Source organism: Littorina saxatilis, linkage group LG2 (assembly GCF_037325665.1).
Source record: "Littorina saxatilis isolate snail1 linkage group LG2, US_GU_Lsax_2.0, whole genome shotgun sequence".
NCBI classification, from domain to species: domain Eukaryota; kingdom Metazoa; phylum Mollusca; class Gastropoda; order Littorinimorpha; family Littorinidae; genus Littorina; species Littorina saxatilis.
Genome location: NC_090246.1, coordinates 103,875,009 through 103,889,534, shown reverse-complemented (window position 1 = coordinate 103,889,534; position 14,526 = coordinate 103,875,009). Strand labels below are relative to the sequence as shown.

General features: G+C 40.7%; 1 protein-coding gene across 4 annotated transcripts in view; it reads right to left on the bottom strand.

Moving 5' to 3' along the window:
- LOC138960416 (advillin-like) overlaps positions 1–14,526 on the bottom strand; it is a 112,601-nt gene that overhangs the window by 93,571 nt on the left and 4,504 nt on the right. The window contains exon 1 of one of the 4 annotated variants that reach the window (XM_070332327.1): positions 11,372–11,435. The exons of 2 other annotated variants lie outside the window; for them this stretch is intronic. The gene's annotated coding sequence lies outside the window, so the exon portion shown is untranslated. Of the gene's footprint in view, positions 1–3,319; positions 3,501–11,371; positions 11,436–14,526 lie in introns of those variants that run through there. One more of the 4 variants, XM_070332328.1, reaches the window with a different exon arrangement.

Sequence of the window (14,526 nt, the reverse complement as noted above, 5' to 3'; positions counted from 1 at the left end):
GTAGTATTCTATTTTCAACCATGTGGAAGTCATTGTATGCGTGTGTGTGCGAGTGAGTGTGCGAGCGCGTGTGAGTACTGTTGTTAGTTTAGCATTGGGGTTTGTTTGGTTTGTTTTTTTTCCCTTTTATTGTTACATGTTTGTCTACCATAATTTACCATTATTATTTTGACATTATTTCAAATTTGTTATATTAAAATCTTCCGCCAAATTTCATTTGCTTTTAAGAGTACGCTCATAAGCCTAGCTTGTTGTGCTCCATGTTCCTTATTTCATGTATGCGGTAATAGTACCAATGGAATTTATTGAATAAACTTGTTTAAACCAAACAGAACTCTACAATCCACAGGTGTTGCCTAGCGAGCTAGCTATAAATAGCTCACAACTTCTAAGGCGAACAACTCTGCAGAGTCTGCTGTGAAGGGCGACGGTAGTCTCCCTGTCACACTCGACCCCCTTTGAATTAACTTTGTCCCCAAAGTTCCGAACCATGGACTCGCCAAGCTTAGGTCCCTCCCAGGTTGGTGGAATGGGAAGAGCACGAAAATGATTCAGTGGCCTGAACATTTCATGTCGAGTCCCATCCCTGTCGACGACGCCAAATGTAACCGAGTGCCGAAACACCACAATCACCTTTGAAGGCGAAGTCCACTCAAACGGGATTGAGAATTTTAGAGCTTATTTCTAAGCCCTATAATAACTGTTATGGCTTCTCAAAGGAAGGCCCGAACATACAGACACACCAAAGCCGCCAGACCACATCACAAACAGAACTCTACAATCCACAGGTGTTGCCCACACACACACACACACACACACACACACACACACACACACACACACACACACACACACACACACAGAAGCCGTATATATATGTATATCTATAAATATATAGAGATAGATGACAGTGTATTTTTCGCGTGGCTATAAATTGATTCGACCTTTGCACTTTTACAGTGAGGACAACTTACGGGTGCAAGGAAAGCGTTCTGGATAGTGCAGTGACCTTCTAAAAATAGTAACGTGCAGTGACCATCTAAAAATAGTAACGGGAATATGGATTGACGCCACACGAAGGAAGGGAGATAAACGCAAAACACTGGAGAAGATAAGGAAGAGTTACTGGGAATGGATCTACAGAAAAACCAAAATCGGTTCAGCGCTGCGCGCTGAGAGCATGTGTTGAAAATTCTCATCAACCAGGTTGTGTCCGGGGTCTACTTGAATATGCCCACCAAATTTGAAGCAGATCCATCGAGAACTTTGGCGGTGCATCGCGAACACACACACACACACAGACAGACACAAGTCGTATATATATATATATAGATGTATAAAGACACCCACATGCACAAGATGCATTGAGCTGACAAATGTAACCCGTGATAGTATACATAAGCAAATGAATGCATCCAAATAAAAGAGACCTGTTTATACACAGTTTCAATATGCACCTGATTTGCAGCTGCCTTTAGCACGTTAATTCATCTTCTAAAAATGTATCTACATTGGCGCATGTAAGTGAATGTCACGTATGCAAAAACTGATTTGATCCACTAAAAGGTAAAAGGACATACTGATTTGATCCACTAAAAGATAAAAGGACATACTGATTTGATCCACTAAAAGGTAAAAGGACATACTGATTTCAAATTAGAAACTGTACACATTATATGGTAGAACAAAAAAAGAAGCAATAGTAGCTGCTTACATGATGTACACAGATTTTCACGTGTGTGTGTTCCGCGTACACATATGTGTTGGGGGGAGGGGGGGTGTTTGTTATTATTATGTTAAACACTGATCAGATTCTCAAACATACTGCTATACATCACCAACACGAACAAGAAGGGAAAGAAATAATAAATCAGCATGAACTCATTCCTCATAAGTCAAAATATTCTAAAAGTTCCAAACTTTCACCGAGTTCACTCAGGTATGCACTGTATGTAGGTGTAAACATCTGTTTGTGGATGGCGTACCTCACAGCAGGCCAACGAAATGAGTGTTTTCATTAAAGTATCATGATTCATTTTATACAGCTACAATAAATGGCGTACCTCACAGCAGGCCAACGAAATGAGTGTTTTTATTAAAGTATCATGATTCATTTTATACAGCTACAATAAAGCAAAGTATCATGATTCATTTTATACAGCTACAATAAAGCAAAGTATCATGATTCATTTTATACAGCTACAATAAAGCAAAGTATCATGATTCATTTTATACAGCTACAATAAAGCAAAGTATCATGATTCATTTTATACAGCTACAATAAAGCAAAGTATCATAATTCATTTTATACAGCTACAATAAAGCAAAGTATCATGATTCATTTTATACAGCTACAATAAAGCAAAGTATCATGATTCATTTTATACAGCTACAATAAAGCAAAGTATCATGATTCATTTTATACAGCTACAATAAAGCAAAGTATCATGATTCATTTTATACAGCTACAATAAAGCAAAGTATCATGATTCATTTTATACAGCTACAATAAAGCAAAGTATCATAATTCATTTTATACAGCTACAATAAAGCAAAGTATCATGATTCATTTTATACAGCTACAATAAAGCAAAGTATCATGATTCATTTTATACAGCTACAATAAAGCAAAGTATCATGATTCATTTTATACAGCTACAATAAAGCAAAGTATCATGATTCATTTTATACAGCTCATAGCGTTCTCTACTACAGGCCTGGTCAGCTACAATAAAGCAAAGTATCATGATTCATTTTATACAGCTCATAGCGTTCTCTACTACAGGCCTGGTCAGCTACAATAAAGCAAAGTATCATGATTCATTTTATACAGCTCATAGCGTTCTCTACTACAGGCCTGGTCAGCTACAATAAAGCAAAGTATCATGATTCATTTTATACAGCTCATAGCGTTCTCTACTACAGGCCTGGTCAGCTACAATAAAGCAAAGTATCATGATTCATTTTATACAGCTCATAGCGTTCTCTACTACAGGCCTGGTCAGCTACAATAAAGCAAAGTATCATGATTCATTTTATACAGCTCATAGCGTTCTCTACTACAGGCCTGGTCAGCTACAATAAAGCAAAGTATCATGATTCATTTTATACAGCTCATAGCGTTCTCTACTACAGGCCTGGTCAGCTACAATAAAGCAAAGTATCATGATTCTTTTTATACAGCTCATAGCGTTCTCTACTACAGGCCTGGTCAGCTACAATAAAGCAAAGTCAACAGTCCATTACATTTTTTTTTAACGCAGCTGTCTTCCACTGTAAAACTGTCACAAAAACAAGCTGCAAAGTCAGTCAAGTTTACCTGTACGACAGCTTCTGATTTGACCTAGCTGTTACCAATCCACACACTGGTAGCACAGACCATCAACTGGAAAACTCCGAGGCAATGTCAATACCTGCACTGAGTCACGGTTTACATGTATACTGGTTTACATGTATACTGGTTTACATGTATACTGGTTTACATGTATACAGTACCATCAAACACTGGCCTACCAACAGGGCGACTAACAGAGGGGAGACTGAAAGCTCAGAAAGTGTCCGCTCTATTTCCCAGCTATGTGAGAAGTTGTCTCTCCCTTTCCTTGCCTTGCTCAAGGTGATACTGCTCGGCTATAGACCATTCAGTCCTAACACTGCATGAGAAAGACCTACACATTCCTCCCTAAACCCTGGTTGCAACCCAGTTCATCTGAATACCTGAGATTGTAGCGTCTCCAGATGGGACCACGTTCTGTTGACACAGTGCGCCGTGTCTACTACTTGCAAGTAGCGTACTAATCGCTCCTTCCCTTTCCCTTTTTTTAACATATTTTTAATGTCTGACTGCTTTGTGACCATTCACCTTATTAAAGAACAGGAACTGACCAATCAGTAAGCTATGCAAGTGACAGGGAAGAAAAAAAAAACAATGGAAACACAAACATTAACGGTGTGCTTATTCTGAAACACTGAAACAGACAGAAATGAACTTGGTATGCACAGTCAGGCTTTTTTTTACAGTTCCTTTTTGTCAAGAAAAGTTAGTACAACGTACACTTCAACTATACACTAACGTCATACTCAGCAAACTGTACATGCTCGAATAACCAGTATGGTGGTAAACTACTATGTACTAGCTCAATAGAGACGTGTCCTCTGATTTGCATCCAGAAACGAACTGAGTGTTTATTAACAGCTATTGTGTTTTCAGCGTAGCTGACGAGTCGAATTATACTTGTTTGAGTCTAAATATCGGACCCTATTGCTACGCTGAAAACACAACAGCGATTATATAGCTGTTCTGACCTTGATTTGTTGTTCCAAACTTACAAAATGACAGTTTTTGCGTCGATGCGTTGATCTCAGGTTTTGATAGCAGACGCCGTTTCTTAAGCGCATTAGTTTTGCGCAGGCGCCACACTAACTTTGGAAAAAAAATCGATTTGACAACACAGAGCTCTGTTAAATAGCTTTTTATTAGTACATTCGAATACAACAAAAAGAAGTTTGAGTTTTTTTAATTTTGAACAAGACTACTTATGAAGAAGACCAAAACACAACATAAACGGAAAATTAGAAACAACTGAAGAACTAGGATCTAGATGCAACAAGGCGAGGAGAAGAGAACAGCTAATCGCGAGCAGACGGCAGCGAAGTTTTCAGTTTGGGTGAATGGCATTTATACTTGTTTCGTCATGAAGCGAATTTTTCAACCTCAGTTATAAACGACAACATGAATGTTAGTGCCATGGGTTGTACATCAATACTTCAGAGGGGAAGTGGGGTATTTAGTGTGGAGTTACGAGATAAGAAAAGCCGAATGTGAAAGTTTGTGTCAGTCGGCAACTGACACAGGCACACAAAAACGGCTGTTCCGTTTTACTCCCCTGTTTGTACTACATCTTTCGACTTTGGGCATTTTGTGGTGTTTACCGCTTTAGGGACAGAAAATAATTGATTTAGTCCTGTTTCATCGGGAAGTTAGCAGAAAAGGGTATGCTATCGACATTTGTAAAGCTGAAAAACATTCCCGAGAAGAATTTCAAGTTGTCAGTGTATGCTCAGTGTTGTTGATTAAAACATCGTGTGGTACAGATGGGTAAACCGGAACCATGCGTCTTTGTTATTGCCAATATGCTTTTGGATATGTATTGGCAAAAATGGCCGACTTCCGTAGCATTATGCTTTGATGATCGGAAGAGACCATCCAATCACAGCCCCCGAATTCCCCCACGTGTCCATCAGAATAGCTATATTAAAGTATCATGATTCATTTGATTGACTGCACTGCAGGGTATGTCAAACAGTTGCATGATTCATTTGATTGACTGCACTGCAGGGTATGTCTAACTGTTGCAAATGCCAACTCCTCTGATTAATGAGGTGTCAAACTCTTACAGCATTAAACTCTTACAGCATTAACCGTTTGATTTTCTTTTTACAGTGAAAAATTCAATGAGGTTCCAAAAAATTTAAAAAACCTATTACTCTAGTAGCCTAGTTCATAAAAACATACCAAATCATTACCTAGTCTAGATATATAAATCATTAGCCGGAGAATTTTATTATGAGCTCAGCATGGACCATGCCCTGATGGAACAGATAAAACAATCAGAGCCATCAGGTCCGCTCCAGGGCAAACCCCTCCATCCTTCACCTCAGTGCAGTTAAACGTTGGGAGATTACAAGATGCTGAGAAAGATCAAAAGCAAAGAATTTACCTACACCAGCAGACAAACTTCTTCCCCCCTGTAGGCTTACCTGCTGTGGAGCCTTGGAGCTTTGATCTGATCAACACTGGCTGATAAGGAAGGTGCTGGGTTAGGCCCACAGACATAGTGGGTTAGGCCCACAGACATAGTGGGTTAGGCCCACAGACATAGTGGGTTACGCCCCTCTCTTCTCTGTTTGCCCTTGACTAGGTCGCAAAACTCAGAAGGGTGTAAACTCAATTAAACGCTGTGCAAAACACAAACGAGGTGGGCGTGTGACAAAAGCCCTTGCGAAAGAGATGTTTCAGTGGTTGTAAAATATTTGCTTTGAGCTGTGATGGTTCAAAAAGCAACTCTGTCCACTACGCAGCAAAGGGACACTCATGTCCAGTTAACTTTCTATACCACTCTCTGTCACTAACATTGCCTACACAAACATTGCGCAAGAAGTCAAGAGGACAGATATTTTACCAACATAGACACAGCATACATTTGAAAACATTGTCATTATATGAAACTTGTAATCGAAAGTAGCACAAGCAATGTCTCTCATTGGTTCTAACCATAACGCAACAGTTCTTTCGATATGGAATTCTTATTTTGCATAATTTGAAACAGCTAGTACACAACTTAATCAGCACAGAGAGGTGTTTTAAAAGCAGCTGTTCAGCCTACAACCACCATTGGTTTGATTTGCTCCTGTATTCCCTGTTTGGAAAATGTGTAAGACTCAGTAAATCATGAACTTGATGAAGGTTTTAGTTTATGCATATAATTATGGATTTGATTGGGCAATTAATGAACGCTTGACATGAGTTGGTGATTTCATTAAAGAAATTAATGCACTATTTTCTAGTGCAAAGTAAGTGACCAAACTGACTTATATTTCCACTGATCCTGCCAATAACAACATTGTGTAACAGGAGCATATTGCTGGTTGGTCCGGTGTCACAAATGATAAATTCTGACTTTACTCTGTGGATCTGTGTAACTTGCACGGGGACACCCCGAAGCGTCCCGGTACCAAAGCGTCCCGGTACCGAAGCGTCCCGGTACCAAAGCGTCCCACTATAACGCGTCACAGGACTTAAGACTTTTTTTTTTAAACCTTGACCAAGGGCGGATCAATTCACTTTGGAGGGGGGGGGGGGGTTACAAGACTGCGAAGATACAAGTTGACGGCGCCGAAGGCGCCTAAGCCTCTAGGGGGGTCCGGGGGCATGCCCCCCCGGAATTTTTTTTTATCCAAAGAAGCAAAATAGAGCTATCTGGTGCATCCTGAGCCAATAAATTAGATTACCTCTTTTTTGGGGGGGTGGGGGGTTACGTAACCCGTGTAACCCCCCCCCAGATCCGCCCTTGTTGACCTTGATTTGACCTTGACTTGACTAACCATATTTATTTTTTTAAATGTAATCTTGACCTTGATTTGACCTTGACTTCACTGATTTTTTTAATTTTGCACAGACCTTGATTTGCTTTCGGTAACAAAAAAATCACTTTTTGTCCAACTTTTCCCCAACTTTACTTTAGATCTGTACTCACAACACACCAATTTGGAAATACTGTACCTGTGTGGACAAGTTCGGGGGAAAAGTCCGTAGGCTTCCGTTCACAAGAGGGATATGTCTGTTATCACACACGCTTTCTGGCTTCACTAAGCGTGAGCGTCGGAAAAAGTCTTTTCAGTTCTGCCTCCGACTTTTAAATTGTATCATTTGGGTTCATTTGGGTAATAAAGAACGCTCGCGCTGGACCCGAGTACTCTTCAGACTGGCTCGCTCCCCCAGTATGAACGTTTTTGTCTTGTGCACGTTTAAGACCAAGTGATTGCTCTGTGTGAATTACAGGCATTCCCTTTGCTATATAATACATTGGCATGCGAGCCCAGGATGTGCGTGGTGACTGGTACCGGGACGCTTCGGCACCGGGACGCTTCGGTACCGGGACGCTTCGTGCCCTACTGCGCGGGAGCGTCCCGAAGCGTCCCGGTACCCCTGTGACGCGTTATAGTGGGACGCTTCGGTACCGGGACGCTTCGGCACCGGGACGCTTCGGTACCGGGACGCTTCGGTACCGGGACGCTTCGTGATGTACCCACTTGCACACATACATCAGTCAAATTGGGAAATGACATTAATCAAACACAACTTCACAAATGGGGGCAGCAATTACAGATGCAACTTTGAGTCACAGTGACAAGTCTGCAGCAATTACAGATGCAACTTTGAGTCACAGTGACAAGTCTGCAGCAATTACAGATGCAACTTTGAGTCACAGTGACAAGTCTGCAGCAATTAAATACATGGGGTTGTAACTCAAAAATGCCTAATATTCAAACAGAGCCACTTTAAACATTCTGTTAAGTTCAATGTACCGTACTTTCCGGGTCATAAGGCGCGACTTTTTTCCTCGAGTTCGACCCCTGCGTCTTGTATAACGAAGCGCCTAATCCGTGTATGAAATACGAAAAAAAATCAAAGAGACCGCCTGAGTACCAGTCAAACAACTTGTCATAATGCATGTTTCAGCTACTAGGTACTGCCCTGGCCAAGTTTCCTCGAGCTCTCAAGCCACCCAGCTATCACAATGGACCTGCCTTTGATCTCGCCGCACACACAGAGCACACATATTTCCACTCTGTTAAACTCGGTCACTGACCGGTCACTGACCCCGGTGCAGGAAGTGTTTCCTCTCTCAGATATGACAGAGGAACCACCTCTCATGGCAAAAACTGGGTCATTTCCACTCTGTATTCTTCCTTTGATGTGCGGCTTATTTTCATTCTTGGACCGTTTGTTACCGGTATACTTTTTCAATTTTGGTGCGCCCTATCGGCCCCCTGCGCCCAATGGGTGACTGGATTACAATTTTTGTTAAAAAGAAGAGGGTGCGCCTTATGCGCTGTAGCGCCTTGTCACCCGGAAAGTACGGTACTGTGTGGTTTTGTGTGTGTTGATTTTATTGTTGATTTACAGTTTTTTGTTAATTGAAAATGTGGACGAGGGCTGTGCAGTGGTGTAGTGTGCAGTGATGTACTGTGCAGTGATGTACTGCCACGAAACATTAGTGTAGCAAGCACTCTAAATTGATCTTAAAATTACAGCTTGCAACAACAGTGCTATGACTATTGAGTATTGGTGATTCAGATAAAACAAGGCAACAACAGTGCTATGACTATTAAGTTTTGGTGATTTAGATAAAACAAGGCAACAACAATGCTATGACTATTGAGTATTGGTGATTCAGATAAAACAAGGCAACAAAATCTGATCAGAAAAGGTTTAGTTTGTCTCTTTCAGTTGAAGGTATATCTTTACCACAGTAAGATAAAATCCTTTTCGACTGTCAAATTTTGCTACAAGTGTAGTTTTGTCTCCTGATCAGCAATGTCCACTTTTGAGGCTTTGCCAATTTCTTTGTTTGCCTCCATTTCAAGCAGACTGACCTGTGACCTGTGACCATAAACAGTTTGTAACTACTCCTTTCTTTCTAAATCTCTGACACAAAAGAATTCTGTTGTCACCAGTGTGCTTGTCTGCAACAATCCTAGCAAGACCTCAGTTCGTTTACTTGCCTCTTACATGTTGCTTGTTAGTCTCTCTGAAAAATGTGCTGACTTTGCACGCAGGTTTTGTCTTGTTCATAGCGTGGATCTTGGTTCATTTTGCTTCTTCTCCTTTGTTAAGTACAAAGAAACAAAGAAGGGGTTTATACTTGAGTGCCTCCCCTCCCCCAAAAACAAAAACAACAAAATTCAGAATGGAAAGCAACTATACAACAACCTAACAAAACTCAGAATGGAAAGCAACTATACAACAACCTAACAAAACTCAGAATGGAAAGCAACTATACAACAACCTAACAAAACTCAGAATGGAAAGCAACTATACAACAACCTAACAAAATTCAGAATGGAAAGCAACTATACAACAACCTAACAAAACTCAGAATGGAAAGCAACTATACAACAACCTAACAAAACTCAGAATGGAAAGCAACTATACAACAACCTAACAAAACTCAGAATGGAAAGCAACTATACAACAACCTAACAAAACTAAAACAGAAGAAAACAAGTAGAACAAAAAAGAAGTTTGTTGACAAATCTGATTATCTGGAGTATGGTTTGTCTCCTGACAAAATGTGGATTGTTGATGGATACATATTCAAAACCAAGTAAGTATATATCTATATATATATATATATATATATACGACTAGTGTCTGTCTGTCTGTCTGTCTGTCTGCACGGCCAAAGTTCTCGGTAGATCTTTTTCAAATTTGGACACCGTATTCAGCTACACCCCGGACACAACCTCATCGATGAGATATTTCAACACGTGCTCTCAGCGCGCAGCGCTGTGCGCGCTGAACCGATTTTGTTGTTGTTGTTGTTGTCGGGATCCACTACCAGTAACTCTTCCTTATCTTCTCCAGTGTTTTCAGCCGCGATTATCTCCCTTCCTCCGTGTGGCGTCAATCCATATTCCCGTTACTAGGTTACTATTTTTAGAAGGTCACTGCACGTTACTATTTTTAGAAGGTCTCCAGTGTTTTGCGCAAAGCCGGGTCCCAGGCGCAGCCTGGTATTCGGCAGTCTACTTCTTCCCGGCGAAGCCGGTACCCGGCGAAGCAGGTAATCATCTAGTATATATATGCCTTCCTGACTGCTCTAAGCCTAGCCAGGGATCTATATTTAGTCTATGGCCAAGCCGATTATGATTATGAATTGTTAGAAATATATATACTGCATAGTTTACTGGAAAGTTTATGCATCCTCTGATCTAATGGAAAAATGGGATATACTTGCACATGTATGTTTTTGGTGTTGATGACCAGATTAATTTATTGGGGTTCCAAATATGCCAAGGAGAGAGGATAGTGGATGTTGGGTTGTTCGAAGGGGTGTGAGGCAGGTACTGCGGTCAGAATGTGTGCCAGCATAGATAAACCACACAAAACCTGCTTCAAAGGTTTATCGGAAACTTACTGCACATCTGTGCCTGATCAACTTCTCTTGCAGTTACATGCATAAATAGACGCAAATGCCAAAACTCGATGTCCGATTCTTTTGAGATGCACTACGTCAAGGTGTGCAACTGCAACACAATTCTTTAACGTGATTCTAGTTCGTTCTATGCATACTACGCCCACTGCAGGAATGCCACCCAAAAGAAAACAAAGCTTAAGGTGTCCCACCACGGTTGACTGTGTCCGAACATTAGCAAGTTCAGAAGCGATCCGCATGGTCGAGTACACCAAAGAATCCAAGCTGAAGCGGTATATGGAGCAGACAGCCGACTGAGGAAAAGAAGTCCAAACAACGACGATTTTTCTCGCCAAGTAGCACACGCATACGATTGATCTGAAGCATGTATGTATTATAAATGGTTGAAACATGCCACCAGAAACTCGAGGATTAAGCCATAGTTGATTCTAAGGTGTGAATATTGTTTGGAAAACACACAGTGCACCCCGCCATGATGAGAGAAGGGCCGCGTCCGTGACAGCGAGAACTACAGCGCAAGAAGCAGACGACACATTTTGATCGGCGGCTTGAACGCTGGATATTTCTTATTTAGAAGCCTTGTGTGATCGGTGACATAATCGGTAGCGCCTCATACGTGATATAATACAGAACACAAAAATCAAGTTTACCTGTGTCCCACAGATTGCTTGTGCAGTCGCCGGTTGTCGCGCTTGACAGTGGTAAGGTAGGCTACTAAAATTAGCCTGACACCCACCCCTCCCGTCCCTGACCACTAAAGATTCATACGCACAATGTAGTCCGCAGCGTTGAACCTCTCCACGGTCGGACTTCCCTGTGATTTATGTATCCAATGTATTGGTCTCTTGTTTCAACATGTGCTTAGCTGCTGCAAGCTGTTTTGCTGTTGTTTTTAGAAATTAAAAGTTTGGAGGACAAGCAAACGGACAATTATTCTGTGCAGAGGGTTTAGAGGGCAAGACGAGTTCCACGGCCGTAAGACTGACATAAAGAGTTGCATGTTACTGGTGCACAGGCCCTTGAAAGCAGGAATAACACTACACCGTTGTCAGAAAAGTAGTCATTTTATTCACACGATCAAGCTGGCCGAATTTAACTGAGACATCTGTCCTTCCGGCCTAGAAGTGACAATTTTCTGTTTACTGTAATGAGACAGTTTTTGGTGTCAGAATCCGTTAATTTCACTCAGTGCCTGAAATTAACTTGACTTGATCAAGTCACGTTAGTCCGGCACTGAGTTCCGAGATCTGGTCAGTTTCACACAATCGGGTTAACCACTCACTTTCACGGGTTCGACCGTTTATTCCACGCTAGTGCATCCCGTTGTTTTTCACCCAGAAAATAAAAGACTGACGGGGCGGTGCTATCCTTAACGGATTATGACTTTATTCAGTTATTCTGCAGAAAAGACAAATGCTGGAGAAAAACCGTTCTTTTCTGCAGCATTTCTGCATAATGTCATCTTTCGCCGAAGCAGCGTTTTTTTCTGCAGCAAAACATTTTACTGCAGTAAAATTGAAATCAAGAATGCTGCAGTAAAACGGTGCTGTTGTTTTGCTGCAGAAAACCTGTTTACATTTTTTCTGCAGCATTTTGTACTGGCTCTTGGCGGATTATGACATTATTCAGTTATTCTGGAGAAAACCCGAAATGCTGGAGAAAAACTGTCTTTTCTGCAGCATTTTTGCATAATGTCGTCTTTCGCCGAAGCAACGTTTTTTACTGCAGTAAAACAGTTTCAGTTTCTGAAGCATAATGTTTACTTGGTTTTCTGCAGCATTATTGCGATTAACTTTTTCTTCAGAATAGTCTGTGACAGTTTTTCTGGAGAAAAACAAACGACCTTGTAAAGTAGCGTTTGTATTCGTCGCCCCCTGAAACTTTGAACTTTCGGCAGAAAGGACTGAGTCAGACAGACAAAATACATTCGTGTCACGCACAACTATTGGTAGGGGAAGGGCTCCTAATATGGACCACCTCCGTTTCTGACAAACTAGCGGCGCTAGAGCGCTCAAAACAATTTCATTGGCTGTATTCACCCTCGTTGGATAACTTGCACATGTCAAAACAGTTGCAGAAACACAAACCTCAAAACCGTTAGGCTTTTTCTCTTTTTACATTTAGTCAAGTTTTGACTAAATGTTTTAACATCGAGGGGGAATCGAAACGAGGGTCGTGGTGTATGTGTGTGTGTGCGTGTGTGCGTGTGTGCGTGCGTGTGTGCGTGCGTGTAGAGCGATTCAGACCAAACTACTGTACCGATCTTTATGAAATTTGACATGAGAGTTCCTGGGTATGATATCCCCGAACGTTTTTTTCCTTTTTTTGATAAATGTCTTTGATGACGTCATATCCGGCTTTTCGTGAAAGTTGAGGCGGCACTGTCACGCTCTCATTTTTCAACCAAATTGGTTGAAATTTTGATCAAGTAGTCTTCGACGAAGCCCGGACTTCGGTATTGCATTTCAGCTTGGTGGCTTAAAAATTAATTAATGACTTTGGTCATTAAAAATCTGAAAATTGTAAAAAAAATTATTTTTTTCTAAAACGATCCAAATTTACGTTCATCTTATTCTCCATCATTTGCTGATTCCAAAAACATATAAATATGTTATATTCGGATTAAAAACAAGCTCTGAAAATTAAATATATAAAAATTATTATCAAAATTAAATTTTCCAAATCAATTTAAAAACACGTTCATCTTATTCCTTGTCGGTTCCTGATTCCAAAAACATATAGATATGATATGTTTGGATTAAAAACACGCTCAGAAAGTTAAAACAAAGAGAGGTACAGAAAAGTGTGCTATCCTTCTCAGCGCAAGTACTACCCCGCTCTTCCTGTCAATTTCACTGCCTTTGCTGTGCGCGGTGGACTGACGATGCTACGAGAATACGGTCTTGCTGCGTTGCATTGCGTTCAGTTTCATTCTGTGAGTTCGACAGCTACTTGACTAAATGTTGTATTTTCGCCTTACGCGACTTGTTTTTACTTTTGGCAGCGTTCACTCTAAAGTTGCCGCCTAAAACGGACTCGTTTCTGTCCACAGCCAAAGCTTTTATCACACAAAACGTGCTATATATGACAGCTAAGACTGTATTTGTTACATTTTAGCAGTGTTGATCCCGAGTTTCTACTGCACACAAAAAATAATAGCAAAATATCAAAGTATGTGTGAGTCCCCTAATATGGACCACCTTCAACAAATCGAAGAAAATAAAAGCTAAAGGCTATTTTCATTAATTCATTAAGAAGCTTGCTGAAAATAACCTATAACTAGCCCTCAAGATATCAAAAATATATAACAAATAGTCTTCTTTTCGTGGAAGTTGATAATTTCACTTATTTTCACTATGTTTTTGATAAGCTTCTTTAGTTTCCTGGTGTGCTTCAAATAATGCTCTCATCAACCCAAAACAGATAAATATTTAAAGCATATTTTAATTAGTCTGACTTGCACACTAAGTTGTATCATGTTATTATGAAGTATAGGGGGCTTTTTACAGTGATTCGTGAAGGCCGCTTCACTGGTCCATAGTTGGGCGCCCAGGCTCCTAATATGGACCATTTGTGATTTTTTCTGTATTTAATTTTTGCTGAATGTCTATCAAAGCTATTTTACTCTAATTAAGCATAACGGTTAACCTAAGAGAGTTCCTCCGAAAGCGGCGTATGGCTGCCTAAATGGCGGGGTAAAAACGGTCATACACGTAAAATTCCACTCGTGCAAAACACGAGTGTACGTGGGAGTTTCAGCCCACGAACGCAGAAGAAGAAGAAGAACCTAAGAGAGAAGGATTAT